The sequence below is a fragment of the Canis lupus genome, chromosome 14 (genome assembly GCF_048164855.1).
Source record: "Canis lupus baileyi chromosome 14, mCanLup2.hap1, whole genome shotgun sequence".
Taxonomy (NCBI): domain Eukaryota; kingdom Metazoa; phylum Chordata; class Mammalia; order Carnivora; family Canidae; genus Canis; species Canis lupus.
In genome coordinates this window covers 21,822,160-21,845,515 of record NC_132851.1, presented here as the reverse complement: position 1 = coordinate 21,845,515, position 23,356 = coordinate 21,822,160, and the positions used below count along the sequence as shown (strand labels likewise).

The following is a 23,356-nucleotide window of genomic DNA, read 5'->3' as shown; positions in this document are numbered from 1 at the left end:
CCTGGGTGGCTCAGCTGGTTAAGCATCCAACTCTTGATTTTGGCTCAGGTCTTCTGCTCAAATCATGATCTCAGAGTCCTGGGATTGAGCCCCATGTTCAGTTCCATACTCAGCATGGAGTTTCCTTAAGATGCTGTCTCTCTCCCTCTCCTTCTATCCCTCCTCCTTCTCTCTCTCTCTCTAAATGAATAAATATAATCTTTAAATTTTTTCCCCTAAATTCTAACTATATGATGTTTTGGAAATGTCAAAACTATGGAGACAGTAAAACAACCAGAGGTTGCCAGGAGTTGGAAAGAAAGAGATGAATAGCTGAGCTGGAGCACAAAGGATTTTTAAGGCAGTGGAAATACACTGTATGATGCTACCATGGTGGATATACATCATTAAACATTTATTCAAACCTATATAATGTACAACATCAAGAGTAAGCTCTAGTGTAAACTATGAACTTTGAGTGATTATAATATGTTATTGTAGGTTCATCCTCATACTAGATGTACAATTGCAGTGGTACATTGAAAATGAGGGAGGTTGTGCATATGTGGGGGTAGGGGTTATTGGGAGATCTCTGTACCTTTCTCCCAATTTTGCTCTGAACCTAAAACATATCTAAAAAATAAAGTCTTAAAAAAAACTAAACCATGATGGAAATTATACATAGGTTAAATTTTAAAAAGACAAATTCTTCCTCTGGTGTCTTTAGTAAATTTGAGATTTCCCAATTTTCTAGCCAGTGCTTGAATGTTCTCACTCTCATAAAGTGTGTTTGGGTACATATTAGTAATTCTCTTCATAACTGAAAAACCATCAATTATATGCTGCACAGATTTATAAAAACCACCAGCAAAACCACAGTTCTTCATAGGAAAAAATGCTCATCCAGAGTTTATTTCAACAAAGGTGGCAGTAAACAATACAGAATCATTTTCTCCATTCTTTTTCAATGCATGTGTCTTCTTGGCATGTTGCAAGTTTATGTTATTTCAGTTGTCCTAGTAATTCCTTATGTTTGCTTAAGAACTGCCTAATGTTTATCACTAAGTATAGGTTACTGTGTTGAGTGGATATGCTTTATTTTTATTCTGATGTAATTTAAAAATAGAACAAGTAAGTAAAAGATAATGGTTAGAAGCCAAGGTTCTCTAAAAACTGGATAATATCTTGCAATGGTATTTGCACTGTATGGGAGAATTGAATCAACTACACTCATTCATTTCATAATAATCTCCAGTTAGGACATAGACTGTCCACTATATTCTGAGGTTCACAAGTAACCAGGGAGTTCACAAAAAACAAGAGTGTATTTACATAACTGAATCAAAGTTCTGGGTTACAGGGTGCAATGTGTTGTAGTGTTAGCTACCCTCACCTTGGTGGCTGTGAAATGGAGTTGTTTATATCTAGTTCACCTTTCTACCAGAAAATGACAACAAGATATGGGCAAAATACAAAAAATTAACTGTAGACATCAGAAAAATGCCAAGATGGTCAATACTTGGAGGAGTAAAGATTGCAAAGCAAGGGGAAATGCATTGACATGAGCCGCAGATCTCTACCACTTTTTTTCCTGAGGTATTTACTCATTTGTTGGCAGTAGAGCCTGAAGTCTAAGCAGAAAATGGCAGCTAAACATCTTCAACCTTCAGTGATTGATACGAAGATTGTGAAGACAATCCATGTAAACACTTAGCAGAGTTTGGAACATGGTAGGTACTCAATACATGTGTAACGGTACTAAAATAAACACACAGAGGGTCTTCTATGTTCCCATGTCTTCTCTCTTTGCCTTCCCACCCACTTTGTTACGTGTTTGCTATCTAATGCCCTCATCCCCATGGACTTTGACTATCTGATAAACCACAAAGCTTCCAAAAACTGAGCTCTTGGAAAACACAGTTCTGGTGGGTATTGTGATAGTACCAAGAATCATAAGGACAGATGACATGGAGCATCTTTTCATATGCTATTTTACATGTCTGTATCTTCTTTGGTGAGGTGTTATGGTTCAGTTTTAATAACGACTGCCACTGACAATATCTTTTTTAATATCTTTGGCAATATTCTAGTTAGGTATTGTTATAGCCTTAACTTAAGACAGTTATTGTTCATAGACATGGCTTTGATGATACTTATGACTCCGGAAATGTTACTTCACCTAATGTTTTAGCCTCCTCATCATTAAGATAAGAATAATGATAATACCCACTTCACAGGATTTCTTTTAAGATTAAATATGATGCATGTAATATCTGCACAGGTATTAGCACATAATAAACACTCAATAAGCACTATTATGATGATTATTGTATGTGAGATACTGAGGGTTTGGGGGAAGTCAATGATAACCCAATTACACAGTTTCTATGTGTCAGAATTACAAATCCAACACTCACTCTCTGATTCCAGGATCTGTAAGCTTGATTACTACGCTGTAATTACCATATTGTAAAAATCCAGAGTTCTAGGACAGTGCCAACAAGCATACCAAATTTTGTGTAGGGGGTTAAATGGTGGCTTCAAAAGATATGTTCATTTCATAATCCCCAGAATCTGTGACTATTACCTTATTTGGAGAAGAGGTCTTTGCAGATATAATTAAAGATCCTGAGATGAAGCAATCCTGTGTTATCTGAGTGGTCCCCAAATCCAATGATATATGTCAGTATAAGAATGAGTCAGAGGGAGATTGGACACACACACACACACACACACACACACACACACGCGCGCACGCGAAAGCCATGTCATGGCAGAGACAAAAACTGGAGTGATGGAATCACAAGCCAAGGAACACTGACAGCTACCAGAATCTGGAAGAGTCTTTCCTGGAGCCTCTGGTGGGAACATGGCCCTAACAACATCTTGATTTCAGATTTCTGGACTCCAGAACAATGACAGAATAACTTCTGGTAATTTGTTATGACAGCGCTAGGAAACTAATACACCTTGCTTCAAGACTGATGTAAATTTAAATTTAAAAGTCACTTATTTACCTCAAGTCCCACTTCCATAATCTTGCCTAATAGACCTACTTTATACCAGCTTCATTTTCTCTCAACTTCTTTGTCAGTGTAACTAGTAACTTAATAATATTTTCCTTGATTTTTAGCTTATATGGGTCACAGAATTTGAAATTCAATTTTCTTTTCTTTTCTCATTTCTTCATGGTTAGTTTGTCTCTCCAACCAGGATGCAGGTTCCCCTGAGTTGGAATTCTCTAGCAATTTGTTTATATCTCATTCACATCATAATAAAGAAGCTAGGTCCCATCAACCCTCAATAAACACCTATTTATTGACTGAATTGTGATTGGTCAAATAAATGAGAGACTAAGAACTTCCATAAATATAAGAACAATGGGCTATTTAGGAAGTAGTAGAGACTTCAAAGTCAAACACCCCCAAGTTTCCATCTTGTTTCAGCCAGTTACTAACTTTGTGATGTGGTGGGAGTTAGTTACACACTGAATTTCAAATTCCTTATCCATAAACAATCATATATACTACTCTCCAACCTGGCTGAGGCAATTGAAACAGTGTAATGCACAGATATTGGTTGTTTTGTCCTTCCCTGTATACATTCATACCATCTTACAGTAATGGCACCTAATTTTGTCCCATTAGTTAAGGCCTCCACTTAATGATAGCCAAGGCATCATCTGCTTCTGGTCAATTGATAGTCATGTGTGCCAGAACAGGCTTTCAGACTTTCTTCTTGGAATTTAAATCTCGAAACCAGTGTCTGAAAATGAGGTTCAGGTTAACCTCCTAATGCATGAGCCCTAAGATAATCCATCATTTCTTAAGATCAAGAACACAGGAACCTTATAAGGGATGGGAGCTTCATTGGTTCCTGTCCTTTCTGATATCTGGCTCTTTATTTTTTTTCTTCAATCATATGATTCATTTTATAGAACTGAATTTCCTATAAGTTTCCTTTGTGCTTACATTTATCAGAGGATTCAGTTTTTGTGCTTTTATTTTTTGATTTTTAAAGGATTTTATTTATTTTTTCGTGAAAGACACACACACACAGAGGCAGAGACACAGGCAGAGGGAGAAGTAGGCTCCATGCAGGGAGCCTGATGCAGGACTCAATCCCAGGACCCCGGGATCACAGCCTGAGCCAAAGGCCAACACTGAACCACTGAGCCACCCAGGTGCCCCAGTTATTATGCTTTTAACCAAAGATTCCTAAACAACACATTTTTTCCAGTGACCAGGGCAATACATTGAGCCAATATGTAGCAGCAATTACTACCAGTGACATTGAGCGCAGAGTCACATGCAAAATAGACCGGCTGGTATAACTTCCAATTGGTATTTTCTTCCTCTCTGTCTCTCCTGGAGGTGATTTTGTGTTCCAAGGGACATTTGGCAATGTCTGGAGACATTTTTGGTTGTCACAGCTGGGGAGCTGCTACTAGGCCTCTGGTGGGTAGAGACCAGGAATGCTGCTAAACCTCCTACGATGTAGGCCCCACAACAAAGAATTATCTGGTTTAAAATGTCAATAGGGCCAAGATTGAGAAACCCTGCTTCAGAGGAAGCGGGACAGCACACTGTAATTTCCAAGGAGTAAGTGGCATTATTTAGACTAATTAATCCTTGTGTTTAGAATCAGTTAATTTACTCCTGGAGGAAAAAAAAAGAGAATCAAGACAGTGATTACCACGAAGTTAAGAAGATTTCAAATTCTTTCTCAGCAATGTGCCTACCAACATCTGATCACGGCACTTAAAAGTAATTCGATGTCCTGGTCTTTTTGATGATTTCTTTGAAATGTATAATCGGCAGTATCTTTCCTCTTTTCCTTAGCTCTATGTCCTCCATTTCCTTAAAGAAACCTCTCCTCCTTGAATGTGCTCCCACACATATTTAATGAGTCTCTGGCACCAATTGCTCTTCCTTTGGGAATGACCTAATCAACAAAATCAGTCTATATAACCCCCCCCCCCATAAGAGGGAGGGTGCATGTTTCAGGGAAAACCAATTAGAGTCTTTGCCAACCAAATGTTCTTTTTACATCCAAGTAATCTGTTCTCTATTTCCCTTTCTCTGTCACTGTATTGCCCATCAGCATTACATGGTTTTAATAATGATGATGATAATGAGATGAACTTCAAGACGGGTTACAAAGTGAAGAAATAATTAGAGGAAAAAAAATAAGACCCTCACTTTGGAAGGGAACGATTTTGGCTTGTATGATAAAGGAGCTTAAGTCATTCAGCTGGGATTGGTAAGAAAGGGACATTTTTAAAAATGAGCTTCAGACACAAATTCTAATTCTTGCCATGGGGTGAAAAACATTTTATATTTTGAGTCTTCTTGCTTCAGGATTTTTTTCTAATATGTGCTTTGTTATTGGAAAGCTATAATGATTTTAAAAAGAAAGAAAGAAAGCTACAGTAATCTACAATTTCATGATTACTCATAAGGACTCTTGAAGGGCTGTCCCTACTGGGTTTCACAAAATTGTGAGTTTTAAATGATCCACTCAATAGAGAAACACTAAGCAAAATGGCAGGATGAAAATAGCTTCAAATAAGTTCCCAGTGCTAGGAACATCTCCCACTGAATATTTTCATTGCTAGGATATTTACTGCCTTGACTCTCCTTAAAGTATAACTATAAACTCATTTTAATTACCTCAAAAAAAAAATCCAGACTTGCAAAATGTTTGGTTATTTTCTGAGCTAACTACATCCAAATGAACATTTATTTTAACTAAAAAGATCTTTCCCCTCATGGTGTTCTGCTGCAAATGTAGGAATGAAAGAAAATAGACCCCCATTTCCTGTCATTGTTAATGACAATGAGAAAAGAATACTTCCTGGATATTAGAGCTCATTAGAGCTGCTTAATCTGTGATAATGTGGGGATTATCCATATAGTTCTCCACCTCTGTAAGTAGGAAACAGCTAGATCATTTGTAGACAGTCTTTGCTGAAAGGTGTGGTGGGAAGAGGAAGGTGGAACTCACTTGTTATCTCTACCTGCCACTCACTAGTTGATCTTGGGAAGTACTAAAGCTCTCTGAACCTGCTTCCTCATCTATAAATTGTAATGTCCATCCTGTTTCAGCCTACTGTTGTTGGCAAGTTCAAAATGAAATATAATGTTTGTGAAAACACTTTGAAAAGCTGTACCAAGGTAAATTGCTATAAATACTAACAGCCCTGGGTGAAAAGAGAACTTTTCTATGTGAATGGTTAATGAATCTCTTTTCACTGAATCACATTTCAATTACTGCAGTCTAATCACTCTCTGATGAAAAATAACAACTGAATTATTGTCTTGTATGTGTGTAGACTGACCAATCAAATTACCACTGGGATATTCTAATTTTCAGTGAATTCTAGTTTTCATTTTCTGCTATATCATGTTTCTGGATCCAAAAATCCCAGGGCCACTCCTAAATCTGTCACCTACTAGACATAGAACATGACATAAATCAATTAAGGCCTCATGAATGCATATGGGAATGGTATATAGAATGTATGGAGTGTTGCAAGGAGGCTCTAATTATATAAAGAATGTAAAGTGTTACCATAATAATGAGCACTGAGTTCCTGTTAGGGTTTTGAAGAAATACTGCCTGCATACTTAGAATTCTCTCCAAGTCTATTTTCTTCAACTTCCCTGTGTAGAGATGGTTCAAATACCACAATTCTATGAATGGACAATAATCAAATGATGAATAACATGGATGACAGTTTTGTGGTGTCTAAAAAAAATCAATCAATACAAACTTTCTTACTAAACTTCTAATATTTGTCCCGATTGATTGTTTTCCATTTGAAATTCCTGTCTAACTGAAAGTCTGGTTCTACTACCAGAACCCACAGTTAATTGAGCATATAACAATAGTAAGCAAGTACCCCCAAAATTTATTTCTTTAGCTAGGAAAGAAATGCCACAAATGCCCACCACAGATGACTATATCCAAGCATTGTTCCTTCATGTCTTGTAGAATCAGACTAAGACTAATGGCTGAGGCTCAAAAAACCCACTCTCTCTGTGGAAAGCTCTATTTTGGTTGGGCCTGGGTTTCAACTGCACAATATTTAGCTTTGTTTTACTAACCATATGTTATCTGTTGCCAAGCTCTCTCTTGAGTCCTCCCACAGTCGTATGAGTGCTTCTCTTAATGGTAAACCAGCACCATCAATGCAAGCACACCAATAATTCCACAGCCAGCACTGGATCTTAGCACTCTAAAGAGAAGAAATCAATGGGTCTTCAAAATATAACTTTTTCACCCATAGTTTTTTTTTTAAAGATTTATTTATTTATTCATGATAGACACACAAACACAGAGAGAGAGAGAGAGAGAGAGAGAAGCAGGCTCCAGGCCAGGAGCCCGACGGGACTCCTGGCTTGTGCCCTGGGCCAAAGGCAAGCGCTAAACCGCTGAGCCACCCAGGGATCCCCCACCCATAGAGTTTTTAACCAACACTATTTTGTCTACATGGGCCACTAAAGCAAGTAGATTGAGCATAACTCAATTTTTGCGCTTCTGTGTGATTGTGATCAAATTAATATCAGAGACAAAAAAAAGTGATTTTTTTTTTTTTTTTTTGTCAAAGGACAGTAAGATGATACTGACATTTTGGGCTTGACTACAGTGGTAACATTTGGGATTTTTTATTTTTTCAAAAAAATTTTTTAAGATTTTATTTATTTATTCATGAGAGAGACACGGAGAGAGGCAGAGACACAGGCAGAGGGAGAAGCAGGCTCCATGCAGGGAGCCTGATGTGGGACTCAATCCCAGGTCTCCAAGATCAAGCCCTGGGCCGAAGGTGGCGCTAAACCGCTGAGCCACCCTGGCGTCCCTAATTTTTCAAATGATCACAGAACAATCATTCCCCATAATGTAGAGAAACCTGATCGTGTTTACTACACCTGACACTCAGATACTTGCCAAGTAAGGATCCAGATCAAAGTAAAAACCGACATTGTTATCTTTATGTGTTCCTAGCAAAAATATTTTATGCTTTTAAGATTTTTAAGGAAAATTTAAAAGTAAGAGTATATCTGATTTAGTACCTTCTATCTTTTTTTATTCTTCCCCCACGTGAGCATGGTGCATGGTTATATGATCACCATAATATTTCTCTCACAATTGCAAGATAAGCACTACCCCACATACACACACACACATTCCTCTTCCTCTCAAAACCCAGCACAAGCCTGCATTTACTCAAACTCAATATCTCTAACATTTAGATATAATTTACATAAAGTGAAATAAACAGATCTTAAAAGTACAGTTTCATCAGTTTTGGTAAATGCAGACACGCATGTATCCCAAACCTCTACCGAGATATGGAATGTTTCCATCATCCCTGAAGTTCTCCTCATGCCTGTTCCCACACTTCCTCCCCACTCATACACGAAAGCAGCCACTGCTCTGGCTTCTGTCATTGTGGATTAGTTTTACCTCTTCCAGGATTTCATGTAAATGTAATCCTACAGTAACCAAGAAGTAAGTAGGAACTCTGTTTGCATCTTGTTTCTTTCACTCAGCCTAATGTTCTTGAAATTCACATTAGGTGTATTAGAGGTTCTTTTTTCTTGCTAAGTACTTTTCCATTATATGAATATTCTACAGCTTGTTTACCTATCTTCCTGATGATGGACCAATGAGGTGTTATGAATAAAGCCGCTGTAAACAGTCTTATACCAGACTTAGTGGACATATGCTTTTATTTCCCTTGGATCAATACTTAGAAATTGATTTGCTGTGGGGCAGCACTGGTGGCTCAGTTGGTTAAGTGTCTGACTCTCAGTTTCAGCTCAGGTCATGATCTCAGGGTCCTAAGATTGAGCTCTGCCTTAGGCTCACTTGGCACAGTTGGCTTGTCCCTCTCCCTCCCACTTGGCTCCCCTATCCTGCCCCCACCACTCGCATGCTCTCTCTCTCAAAGAAATAAAATATTTTAAAAAATAGAAAAGAAATCCATTAGCTGCATCAGAGTAAATGCAGGTTTAACTGCTACAGTTAAATGGTTTTATTAAGAAAGCCAGTTTTTCAATTTATGTAATAATATATATAAATATTTATATAGTGACATGTCTCCTTAAGTTATGTATGCTGTATATACTATATATACTCATACGTATTAAATACATATTATTAAACATATATATTTATAATATTTATAGTATATAAGAAAATATATAAAAATACATACATAGTGATATGTCTCTTCTAGTCCTCGTCTTCTGCTAAGCTTTATATATATATATTTTATATTTATAACATATAAATATGTATTTTATACAAAGTGATATATATTTTTTATATATAAAATAATATATATATTTATAATAGTAAGAGGTATATATAGGGGTGCAAGGTTAAAGAATCTTTATTTTAACAAGTACAGCTGGGATGTGTTCCCAATTTGAGAAACAGTGCTCTCCAGGTCACAAGAGGAAGCTTAACATATAAGAGGCCCCACTTTATTCAGCAATTTATTCCTGCTCAAAACCTCTTTTATTCCATCTTAAAGTGAAATCCTTTCTGATCTGTGTCAAGTACAAATTAGAGTCCACATAGATATATGATACAACCACTACTGGAGCAGGAGATGTCAGAAAGAGAATTTATGTTATGAGTACCATTAGTGAAACATTTACTATTCCTTGGCACTATGCTAAACACTTCTGATGTGTAGTTATTGCTATTATATTTAAGACTTATAACAATCCTAGTGGCTATCATGTTCACATTTTAAAGATGAAAAAACCAAGTTCACAGAGATTAGTAGTGTTGAAATAAATTTTGAGGCTCAAGATGGAGTCACTCCTGCCCAGGGTGCCTCTTTTTTGGTTCCAGGACCCAATTCCAATATGAGAGTGTTTCCCCCCCCACACACACACAACACTAAGTAATTCTTACATACTAGCAGGGTAACCAAGAATTCAACTCAATTCTAACACTACTTTCCAGAGATAGCATCAGATTTCACAGGTTATAGGTTCAATCCAACAAGACCACCCCCATACCCCACTTCAGACACCAGTCACAAGCCTCAGCTGTTACCCGTGCTTCTGACCAACCAGCTGCAGAGGAGAAGTTCCAATGACTTCATCCTTAGGTTCTTTCAATTTGCCACAGTGGGCCACAGAACTCAGGGGAACACTAACATATGTTTACCAGTTTATTAAAATATGCTAAAGGAGACAATCAACAGCCACATAAGAGATACACAGGGTGAGGTATGAAAAAAGGACTAGGAGCTTCCACATTCTCTCCAGGTGTGCTGCTCTCCCCCAGTGTTCACCAACCTGGAAGCTCTTGGAACCCAGTCCATTTGGGTTCTTCTTCTTTCTTCTTCTTCTTTTTTTCTTCTTTCTTTCTTCTTCTTCTTCTTCTTCTTCTTCTTCTTTTTCTTCTTCTTCTTCTTCTTCTTCTTCTTCTTCTTCTTCTTTTTTTCTTCTTCCTTCTTCTTCTTCTTTCTTTTCTTCTTCCTTCTTCTTCTTCTTCTTCTTCTTCTTCTTCTTCTTCTTCTAAAAAGATTTTACTTATTCATGAGGAACATATAGAGAGAGGCAGAGACATAGGCAGAGGGAGAAGCAGGCTCCATGCAGGAAGCCCAATGTGGGATTCAATCCTGGATCCCAGGATCATGACCTGAGCCAAAGGCAGATACCCAACCACTGAGCCACCCAGGTGCCCCTTCATTTGGGTTCTTATGGTGAATGCATAATATAGTCATCATTGACTAAATCACTGGGCACTGGTTGATTCCACCTCCAGCTGCTCTCCCCTCCCCAGAGTTCAGGGTCCTCTGAATGACCAAATATATATTTCTTACAAATCATAATTTCACAGTGCCACATCAACAAACCAAAACTTAGATAACTTTCCTGTCCGAGTAAATTCTCTGCTTGACCCAAAAGTGCAATATATATCAAGTTGGCCAATCCCTAAACACCAAGCCAACTCTGGGCCTTTTTACCCAAACAAGGTTGACTCCATTGCCTCAGCCAACAATATATTTTCCTTTTTCTCTTCTTTATTGTTTATTCTCTATCCTATAAAATCTTTCTGACTTCCCCATTTTGTAGCTCTCTAAAAGGAGATTATCCACTTCATGAAGTACTAAGTAAAGTTTGTTTGTATTACCTAAGCTGTCTTCTTTAATAATTTTTTAACAGAAGTGACTTAAGTTAGTTTTATTTTTTTCGTTGTTTCTAATCTTTCAGTGTTTTATTTTTTGTTTTTTTAAATTTAAATTCAATTAGCCAACATATAGTACATCATTAATTTCAGATGTAGTGTTCAATAATTCATCAGTTTTAAAATAAAGATTTGAATCCAGATTAGTCTGATTGAAAAGAACGTGTTTGTAATCTTTGAGATATATTGTTCCTCAAAAATCTAAAGGTTTATGTATGAAGTAACCAGGCCCAATTTTGCTTTTGTCTAAGATTTAACACACTTTTGTGAGAAAAATATATTCATGACAATTCCTTACATGTGAATCCACGTTTATTCTCATTTAATCTGAAAACAACTCTGAAAGATAGATTTAAAAATGACATTTCTTCTTGAATTTACAAACAAGGACACTGAGACTTGGAAGGGCTGAATTATCACCCAAACATTCACAGGCTTGCATGTGGTTGATATGGGACTGAATTAGATTTTCCCAGCTTGAAGACCTCTTGTCTTTCAACTATACCATCAACTATCCTAAGTTTGAATTTGTGCTTCTCCATCCGGTGGGTACAACTCAACCTCTCCAAATTGCTCTCAGGACCAATACATAACATATTGGAGAGCACTTAGTTGAGGATGTGACATGCCACTAGAGATGCTCTCAAATTATGAGTGAAATCTGAACCCAAGTGGCTGAAGGACAATAGGACAGAGTAATATTTAAGTGCTCTCAAATGAAAAGTTCCAGTTTTCTCTATTTCCTGATTAAAGTAATAATCAGAAAACCTTTCTTCAATTTATTTTGGGAACTCTTTTTTATTTGAAATTTATTCTTATTTGTTTTAATTATAAGTCCTTTACCTTTCTGCCTTAAGTAATCAGCTCAAGTGCATTCTTTTTCTTTCTTTCTTTCTTTCTTTATTTTATTTATTTATTTATTTATTTTTTATTCTTTTTCTTTAAAGCTTGAAGCTTTAGTTTGGTGTTTCTGAGGATTAATAATTCTGAATTCTGCTGCCCAAAATTATATATAAAGAAGACATAAGTAAACAGGCCAAAGTCCAACGTCCATCCTTTTTTTTTTTTTTAATAAATCTCTCAATTTGTTTGTTTGCTCAGATCAACTTTCTTCAGATGCTATGAAACAAGAACAAAAAATCCAAGCAATTAATGGTTTGGTTTGGCTGGTTTCATATGATTAGTCAAGGCTTTACTATACTTAACAGATAGAGGACAAAGGGTAACATTTCAAGAAATGGTTCACTGACATTACATGTGTTTTAACTTGGAGAATCCTGTTTTGAATTTTAACATGTTCAGATTCCCAGACTTGAGTTGTTTCGAAAGCTCAGAGTAATGTTCGCAAAGGCAAAACCCACCTAGAGACTATGCAGTTACTTTGACTTTGGAAAGCAAACTAATTGATTTGGGATCTAAAACCTCAAAAGTTTCACTTGGATCCATTGTGTATCTGAGTTCTAGGAATCTTCTACTGCTAGGTCCAAAGGCCAGGAATGAATGGGTGCTGGTTCCTCTGTAGACAAACCATACATTGGCTGAACAGCAGGAAACTGTTCTGTGGAGACTTAGTGAAAGAAAAGGAAGGGAGGGACAGAAGGCAAGAAGGGGAAAAAAAAAAGGAAAAAAATCTCAAGAACTAAAGGAAGGAAAATATTGTTTAAAAGTTTTTTATGTATAACTTCTAGTACTTGAAATAACACTGATTTCTAATATTTTTCAAAGGGACTTCACAAACTAGAGCAGCTATTCTTAAAGTGTTATACCAAGACCAGCAACATCATGTAGGAACTAGTTAGAGATACGAGTTTTCACTTCCCATCCCAGGTGTACTGAATTAGGGACTCCAGGGGTGGAGCCTGAGACTATGATTTGATAAGCCCTCCAGATATGATTCTGGTGTACCTAAAAGTTTGAGAACCACTGAACTAGATAATTAGTTATAACTAGATAGTTATAAGGTCATAAGGAGTGTTACATCCAAGGTGTTAACTAGGACCACTGGAAAATTCTACTTGTCATGCTGGAATAACATTTTCTGGCAGGAGTTACTCCATTTGTTGAGACACAAGCAAAACTAAGTGCAGGTACTTAGGTAACTTAGAAGATGTCAAGTTTAAATGGGGTTAATGCTAGAAGTACAGTATTAGTGACCGAATTCTAATCAAAGCAAACAAAACAAGGAATCAAATGAGCAATCACAAGCATAACAAAAACAAATATCTGACAAAAAAGACGTGATTGGAAACTAAGGTTTCTGTACGGTCATCACAGACCACTCACCTGGGCACAGACTTGTATCCGGCAGACTTCCTATGGAGGCCTAATTCCCCACTCCACATTTTCTTCCTCACCATGGTAGACAAGCCCCAACCAGTCTTGACAAACATGGCCCTGCAACGCGAGGTCTGATTTTGTCACAAACCTTCCTAGATGTAGCAGTTCTGGCTGCAAAAATCAGTGGCCCTCCTCAGAGGAGTTTATAAGCCATGCACTGTGTTTCAGCCAGGATGCTTTTGACCTGCCCTGACTTTGAAGGCCCCAAAGGGTACTCAATTTACATATCTGTCAAAATGACCACGTGATCTGATTTTACCTAAGCTTCACCAAACTAGATGGTCCTTATGAGATCATATTGTAAACAATATCCTAAATTTCTTACCCCAATCCGCATCACACGTACCCCTAGTCTCCTGAAAATTCTGTGCTATCCCTACCCACCTCTTATTGGCTATGTCTAGAAATTCACATGTATATTTGGCATATCTTCCCCTGTTCCACCCCTCCCTTACTACAACCAAAATCTATTGCCACTGCGCTGGATCATGTCTATGAACATTTTGTTTCCCGAAGTCCCCAGGCTTGTAAACCCCCTAGGTGCCTTTTGGGCAGATTTGCACATAGGGAACATAAGCCTAAAAGTGACAAGTGACGTTCTGGAAGCACTAGAGACATACCAGTGGTGGGGTTTGGGGAAAGGAGGAGCGGGGAGGAGAAGCAATGGAGGATGGCATCAGTGGAGATAAAGCAAATCAAGTGAAGCACATAGGAACCCTAGCAGGAATTAAAAGAACACAGAGTTCAAAGAACCAGGGGAACCTGTGCCCTGAAAAGGAAGAGCCAAGACAGTTTTAAGAGAGTTGAAATGACTGGTCAATAAAAGCAATGGACTGCAAAAAAAATCCAAGCGGTATTATGTTTGGGAAATAGGAAGACTATTGGATTTAATGACAGCATGTATGTGATTAATCTTGCAAAAGTACTTTTTGACGAACGGTGGGATGGTGGAGGGTAGCAGAAATTGGTATTTAGTGTACAAAAGAGTGAAGGAGAAGTGGGAGAGAGGACAATGAGTCCACTCCACTGTTTCAGGAAGGATAGTGATGAGGGGAAGGAAGAAAGGAAAAGACAGGAAAGACTTGAATGTAAGAGATATTTAGAAATGTTTCCAGGTAGAGAAGGAAAAACTTTCAAGGAGGGTGGTTGAGGAAGCCAGAGCTGAGCATCTTTGCCCTTGCACCCCAGAAAGGAAAGAGGATGGGCATGGACCTGAGCAACAGTCCAGAGGCGTTGGGAGGGAAGCTGAGAGAGTTTGTGCCTGAAAGCCACAATTAATTTTCTCAGCATTATAAACATTCTGGGGGTCTTGGCACCAACGCACACTGGAAGCTAGGGAGTTGGCGGAAATTATTTTTTAAGACATTAGACCAAAGAAACTAATTGCCTGGCTCAATAAAACCACAAGGATCTGACAAATAACAAAATGATTAAGATGGGAGAGAGATAGGGAGAGATGGTTGGGGCAGGGGTGAGAAGAGAGACAGAAGAGAAACAGAGGGATGGAGGGAGAGAGAGATTCAGGGAACAGAAGGAGGAGGCAGGGTGCCGGAAGAAGCAGAAAAGGAGTAGAAAAGAAGGAAGCTAATGAGAGAAACAGATGCCATCACGGAGCATCGAAATGCCTCATTTTGTACTTAAGATTCCTAGAAAGGGGAACCTAAACAAAGCCTTAAACCTTTAAACGTTCTTGTTGACTAGCTGGCTTTCAACCAATGATGAATTCTAGGCTAGAGGTTTGGTAAAAGTTAATGCAAACCAGGGCAAAGATTTCGATCACAGAAGTAAATATCTTCCCAGGCTGGAGGGCTGTGGAGCATTTCACAGGGGAAATCAGGAAAAATTCTGCTCAGAGCTGCAGTGCACATTATTTATAAAGGTCAGAGGGGAAAAACAATATAAGATATAATTTTCCTGTCTTCTGACTACAAATAAACCCAAGTACAGTGGCTTCATCATTCTGAGCAGATACTGGCAGTTGCTGTATCAGTGATTTGGTTTTCCTTTCACGTGCATTCTAGCCGAAAGCAGGCCCGGAGGTGGTCCTAGCCTGGTCCTAGCCTGGTTGACAGGACCTGCCTGCATGCAGAAGCTATACCAACTGCCTTGGATTTCACCCTCCGTCCAAGGTGAAGACTGTTCTTGCAGTGATTGCCCAGTGCCCCAAGTGGGCAACTGCTTTAATTTTCCCTTCGTCCAGAGCCTTAGCAAGAGCTTCCCTGAACTGTGATCTCTGACCTTGGAGAATCCTGGCAAGATTGTGACTCTCCCAACTCCCTGATATTTGGGCTTTTGTTCAGTGACTTGTAAAAGTGCTGGGAGCAGTTACAAATGCTGTTTGTATTTGCAAGATGGCTTGGTTCCATGGTTTTAAATACAGGGTTACTAAAATAAGTACCTTCGTAACCAGCAACATATTCTGAACGTATTATTGTGGTAAGGATTGGAGTCAGCATGGTATAGTCAAAGAATCAAACGAGATGGTTGTGGAGTCAGATATTTTTAGGTTTGAACCCACTTTCTAGCTATATGGCCTTAGGCAATTTACTCACAGTCTCTGGACCTCAGTTTCTGGTGTCCCTTAAATGTTACCAATAATAGTATCTACCTCAGAGAGTTGTTGTGAGGATATAAATCAAATAAAGGGTTTAAATATTATAGAGACTTGGATGGGGACACTTTGGGGAGTGCCTCCCCAAAATTCATGCCCATCTGGACACTCAGAATGTGGCCTTATCTGGAAACAGAGTCTTCGCAAGGCCCTGCTGTGTCAACTTTGATTTCAGGCTACCGGCCCCCAGAACTGTGAGAGATGTTGTTTTAAGCCTCCGACTTTGTGGTAATTTGTTTCAACAGCCCCAGGGAACCAGTACAAGTATATAGTGAGTGCGAAACACAAATTGCTCAGCATCAGGAGGGTCTTACTCTACGTCCTGGTAATTCATCTTGCAGCCCTTGGATTGGAAACTCACTCTGGTCCTACATTACTAGTATTGATCCCTCCAGTTCACAAACTCGGCCACTTATTCACCTTTCTTAGCAGCTTGCATTTTTTCTGTGAGCTCTGCCTTTGGCTCTGTAACCCCACTTATATGGCCCCGCCAATTCAACTCATTCATCCATTCAATAGAAATTAACTAAACACTATGGACCAGTTGGTCTATAAAGAACTCAGTATAAAGTAGTGAATAAAAACACAAAATCTCTCTTTTCAAAAAAAAAAAAAAAAAAAGATGTACTTTCTTTTGAGAGGAGAAAAATGACAAACAAGGAGATAGGTGAATATATAAAATATCTGATAGTATTGAATGCTGTGAAAAAAAAAGGCAGGATGTGGGTATGTAGAGCTGGGGCAGGATACACATCAGTGGGACAGAGAAGGTCTCTCTGACGAGGTGGTATTTTAATATTGACTTAGATTAAGCAAGAGAAGAATAAAGCGACACCTGGGGTGGGGGTGGGTAAAATGAAATAGGGGCTTACAGCCTCAAAAACCATAGGCTTGGGCTTTTGCACGGAATGATGTAAGAAACCAATGGAGGATCCAGGATAGAGGAGAAAATGATCTGCCTTATATTTTTAAAGGATCCCTTTAGTTACTGTTTAATAAACCAGCTATAAGAAGACAACTTGGAAGCAAGACTAGTTAGAATAGGTTTACTGCAGTAAGCCCAGGCTAAATGTAATTTTGCATTTCTTTCTGACTCTTTCTCCAGAGCAACAATAAAAGGCAGGTGGAAGTGAAAGCATTCATAAGTTACTAGAGTCTGTTTATGCCTTGCAGATAGCCAACTGGATTTTTTTTTCTTAATGAACTGAGGTGATTTCTAAGAGAAATCAAGGAAAACTCCAAATAGGTTACTGAGCTAGGAAAGACCAAAAGGGAGGATATCTGGGGGTGGAGAAAGGAGGTAGATTAAATGTGCAGAATCCAGCAGGTGTGAATGCAGAATGGATGGATTCTCTGCCCCTCCCTGGCGTCATGACCCAGCTCTCAGCTGGTGAAATACAAAAGGTGTCAAGTAAAGTTAAGGAGACTCACCTACTTTCCAAAACCTGGGAAGTCTAACTGTGCCTTCCTAAAGCATATTGTCTTAAATATATTTTTAATATGTTAAAATTACATGATCATGTGGTTATTTATAACACCTCATACATGATGTTCCTCCCAAACAAAAGTACAACAGGCATCAGAGCACCTGGGTTTTCTTTCACTGCTGCTTCCTTCCTGCCTGAGTGCAGAAACTATATCAAGTAATGCTGATATAGGGGACCTCCTAAAACCCACCAGTCCAGACCTGGGTCTACAAAGATATCACTTGAGGAAGTGACAGGGCCAAGGTGTTGAGGATGAATCAGAGTCTCTTGGGTTGCCAACAAATTTTTTATCTGCTACTTTGAATCAATGGGTCTAACTCTTGTCCAGAGTTGCCAACTCCTTCTTCCAGACAAAGCAGTTCAGTATGAAGAACGTAGCAATTAAAAAGTAAAATATCACCAACTCTTTTGCGGGTAAGCTGGGGAGGGAGTGGGGAGGGAGGGGAATCTTGCAAAGCAAGATTTTTCACACCAACTCTGTCTTTAGTGGATGATTCCTTTAACCATGAGAAATTCTTTGGGTAAGCAGGGCTACCAGTACAAGGTCCTAAGTAGTAACCCTTTATGACTCCCTTTGCAAAAAAAAAAAAAAAAAAAAAAGTGGATAGAGAATGAGGAGACTGCTTAGAAACATATGTTCTTCAGGGAGTCTTGCAAGTCTTGCTCTAAACTCTGAGCCAACACAGCTGTGAGGGAGCAGAGGTCAAGACTTCACAGAAAAGCCAGATGCTGCAGTGAGCACATATTGTTTTACAGACATATGTGTATATGGATATGTGTGGTGTATAAATATATACATCGACATGTGTGTGTATACATTGGCAAACCCCCTCCCCACTTCCCATCCTTTTAGGTAAACTGAAGGAGGAAGGGAGGATTTCCTGTGAAAACAATGTGTAACCCCGCTCATCTGGTTAATGTGTTTGGCTGGATTCAACGTAACCAAATGAAAAGGAAGAATAGGAAAAAAAAAATTGGTGATAAGACAACTTCACAGAGGGTATGTGATCTGATTCAATTCAATTCCTAAGTACTATTTTTTGTATTGTTAGTACTAAGGGGTGAGGGGAGATGCAGAAATCATTAGCAAACCAGTCATCCACGTATAAGCAGTGTGACCTTGGTCCAGGCACTTCTCTGGTGAGATAAGAGAAGTGGACCATCCCCTATTCTACCTTGAGTGGGACCATCCCCTATTCTACCTTCCGATCCACTGGATCCTTTACAAAGACACCCACTGTATGACATGGGGCAAGGAGAAATGGGCTGGGATGTTAGTTCCAACTCTGTCACTAGTTTGCTGTTACTGAGACCACTTCATCTCCTCCCACTTCCTTAAAACTATCCACAGAAAGAAATGATTTCTTTATTGGAAAATAAGATGATTGGATTATAAAAAGGGTCACAAAATAACTGCCTATAAAAGAACCAAGTGGGTCCCAAGTATTCCAACAGGGAGTAAGTTACCTTTATATGAGAAGCTACTAATACAGCTACTTTCCACCATTGTCCCACTGCTGTCTTGTGGCAATATGGCCTGGTCTAATTTTTAAAGGAAGCTTGGCTATCTGTATTCCTATATGAGATTGAGCAAGTCCTAAAAACTGTATATGACAAACAAAATACATCTGAAAGCCCAGTCCTTGCCCACATGCTGCCAGTTTGTAACCTCAGGATCGGATGCTTATAGCATATCTTTTAGTTCAACAATGGGTGAGTGTCTGGCATGGCTGTTCCAAGAGTGCCCATTGTATCTCCTGCCACTGGCAGAAATTGTGCCTGAGAGACCTTAGTCCCTGAAGAGGGGCCTTCCAAGGGCTACTAGCTCCTTGGTCTAAAGCTCTTCTGAAACTAGGCTGCCTAATTTCAAATCCAAAGGAATCTCTAGGCTGCCTCAGCATATTCAAAAGCTATAAGCAAGGCAATAACACTGCCTAGAATTTTTAAGAGGACATTTCCTGACCTGGCCCATGAATCTTTTCTCAAAGTCTCTGACTCTATATCCACTTAAAAGAATCAAAGACTTTAGTTCTGGAGGCTACATTTGCCTCTGCAGCCCCGAAACCTAGAAATGATTCAGCAGCATTCAGATCCCAGAAGATCTAAACTTTTTGTGCATCAGTACTGAAAAATGAAGAAATTGAATCATTATAGAGTGTTCACCACACACTTGACCTGATTCAAGGAGCTTTCACATAACCCAAAGTGGGGAAACTACATCTGACATAAGTAAAAGTAAGTGCTATATTGCCACACAAAAGAATGGCTGGGTAGGGGTATACTTAAATATATGAAAGAGATAGATATCTCTAAGAAGTGGTCCTCAATTTTTTTTCTTTTTCCACTTAGTCTTGACCTATTATATGCTATACATACCTATCTTTACACACTTAACGCCTAGAGAGACAAACAGATATTGAAAAATGAATTATAAAGAGAAAAACAAACTTAATAGAATACTGGATTTCAGAGTATAAGTTAGTTTCATGGGATCGTGTAATCTAGCTTGAGTATGGGGGATTAGCTTAAAACATTCTTTCCTCTTCTTTTTCTTGGTTACTTATTCCCAAACAGAGAAACTGGCCACCCAGCGAGAGGAGAAACCAAAGCAGTGTCCAGTTACTGAGAGATGGAGAGACACGCAATGGATTAAGAAAGAGAGAAAGTGTCATGAGCTAAGAATAGAGAGACAAGCATGGTCAAGACGAAGTGTGGTCTTCTAGGGCACGTCAAGACTTTATTTGAAAGTCAATAGGAAGCCACGAAAGGTTTTAAGCAGTTCTTAGTTTGTGATTTATTCCTTTTTACTCTGAGGAGATGTTCTCCATAGGCTCAGTGAGTGAAAGTAGTGGTTTGGTCAAGGATGATGACAATAAAAATGGAAAGAAGTGAGTGAATTTGAGAAATATTTAGATTTGCATTTTTTCTATCAGCAGAGACCAACCTAAAAACCATAGCGTGTGTTTTACAATGTGGGCAGCTTGGTTTCTCATACTATCATATTCCACATTCTTCCACATTTCCAGTGGATAATTTCCCCCCTATGGACTATTAAACAACTTAGTGGATGGTATGGTTACGGATATTAACATCGGATGGCCTGTGCAGACTATTCTATATTTAAGGACATTTTCTTCCATTTTTTACCTCCCCAGCTACTGATTAACTGGAACCCCTGAAGTAAAAAAAACTGAAGTGAGGGAGATGTCTTTTTCCTTTTTTGTTATACTTGGTTCAACATCAATAGCGTGGGTCCAATACCTTATAGAGTTTTATAATGATTTTCTAATTTTAATTTTCTCACAACACTGCCAATAAGGCCCAAAGTGAATATAATTTTGGAGAAAGTCAGGAGACAAACTGAAGAAACAGACATTTTTTTTCCATAATCAGAATCACTCCTCCACTTCAAAGCCCACCTCTTGTTTCAGAGTCATGCTTAGCTCACTTTTTACTTAGGATGAGTTCCTATGAGAGCTCTCAGCTATTCATGAATATAAGTTATATTTTTTAAAGATTTTAATTATTTATTAATGAGAGACAGAGAGAGAGAGAGAGAGAGAGTCAGTGACATAGGCAGAGGGAGAAGCAGGCTCCATGCAGGGAGCCTGAGCCTGATGCAGGACTTGATCCCAGGACCCTGGCAGACACTCAACCACTGAGCCACTCAGGCGTCCTGTGAATATAAGATTTTTGATAACACTGCCTCCTTCCTAGTTCCCTCTGATCCTTGGCAGGGTTAATGAGGTAGCCTCAAATGGAGTTTCTACTACTTCGATATGTGACAATTAGAAGCCCCTTATCTATTTTTAACATATATGCCTGTACAAAGGTGCTACATTTATACAATCAAGTTGAGTGTTGCATTTTATATTCAGTTCTATGTTGTAAAAGAAAAGTTGTGAAAAACTTTGAAATGAATCAAAAAGATTACTGTCTGACTCAGCTTTCAGATTATCTCAAACTTTTATTGCCCTATAAATTATGGAGAGCTTATAATAAAGGCAAAGCATTGCTTGCTGTCCATCAAAATGGAAATCATGTCCAGAGATATACAATTGATTGTTGCCCTATGGGTATCGAACAATTTTACCAGTTTTGCATCTATCTATAATTTTTTTGCTGTATTCTGAATGTTTATATATTTGCCAGTTCTTTGGATTCATCTTTGTACTCATTGTAACATTTTATTAATTAAAAAGTCAATTAAAATCTGTGACCTATTTTTATTTTATACATGTATGTGAGTAATTGTTTTACCATTAAAAGCTCTCCTTTAACAATAGCTGTCCATTTTTACTTGTTACTACCACATAATGTTGACTTTGATTTGAATTCCAAATACTTTACGGTATCGGGCTAAAACCTAACAAAATTAAAGGTGTCAAGGAGCAGTAACATATGACAAAGAGTTCAAGGTAAGTGTCTTCCAATATATTGTTGAGTTAACTTGTTGTAAATCTATCTGCTACCCCCTGTCCCCAAATGTGTAAACTAGGGGTTGAGAAAACTTTTTCTATAAAGCGCAGACGGTAAATATATTTGGTTTTGTTGTCCATGTGATCTCTCTTACAACTATTCAACTCTGCCATTAGAGCACAAAAGAAGCCATGGACAATATGTAAAGAAATGAGTAGACCTTGGCCCAATAAAGCTTCATTTACAAAAACAGATAGGGAGCTGAGTTTGGGCTACACTAACTCTCGGATACCTATTTCATGAATTTTATGCTTGAAGAAGAAGTTATTTACTCTCTTTGCTGTTGGGAAGTCTTAAATATACTTTGGAGTAGAGTGAAACATTCCCAGTTTTACAAACTCCTCTAAAGAGTGTGATGATATAGGAAATGAAAGTAAATGACTGTGAGATCTCCTTCCTTTCCCCTTCCCCTCCTCCTCCTTCTTTTTTAGCATGGCACTCATACCTATTACACAACGACACTCTTTTCTTTCAACCTAAAATGCCCTGTTTCATTACGACCATGAATTAATAAGAGATTAAGAGATAAAAGGTAATAATGTTCTCTCCTTTCTTTATTATAAACATAGACATTGGCATCCACCCATACAATAATTGAATATTCATTACAGAAAGGAGGAATAAAGTAAAAGGGAGGAGAAGAAACATATCAAACAACTATAAATTTCTGAAAAAAGTCACCTCGTTTTTATGCCTCGGAAATAATACAATGAGTATTTTGTTATATATTTCTACAGTCCTTTTGTCAGGGTCCATGTTTCTTTAATATGTTTGTGAGATATTGTATATATAATTTTGTATATTTTTAAAAATTTATTTATTTATTTATGTGAGACAGAGAATGACCACAAGCAGTGGGAAGGAGCAGAGGGAGGAGAAGCTGACTTTCTGCTGAGCAAGGAGCACAATGAGGGACTTGCTCCCAAGACCCCAAGATTATGACCTAAGCCAAAGGTAGATGCTTAACTGAGCCACTCAGTGCCCCATTTTTGTATATTTTTTTCAATAACAAGTATTTCCCATAGGTTTTCCATTGCATAATTTTACTTTATTTTTGATATAACAATGTAAAAAAACATAGGACATTTTATTATAAAGGTAATATACTCAAAAATATCCATTGCATAATTTTAGATGATATAATGTCCCTATTAGGTGGGTATACAATTTTTGTTTACTCTTCTCTTGTTCTTGAACATTAAAGTTTTTATCAATTTTTAGTTATCACAATATTGAGATGAATATA

At 38.2% G+C, this 23,356-nt stretch overlaps 1 long non-coding RNA gene across 1 annotated transcript; it reads left to right on the top strand.

Annotated features, from left to right (window-relative positions):
• Positions 1–1,074: 1,074 nt before the first annotated feature.
• Positions 1,075–21,052, top strand: LOC140603778 (uncharacterized). Its single transcript, XR_012006770.1, has 3 exons — positions 1,075–1,709; positions 18,485–18,631; positions 20,206–21,052. It is a non-coding gene; the product is annotated as an uncharacterized lncRNA (long non-coding RNA).
• Positions 21,053–23,356: the final 2,304 nt, after the last annotated feature.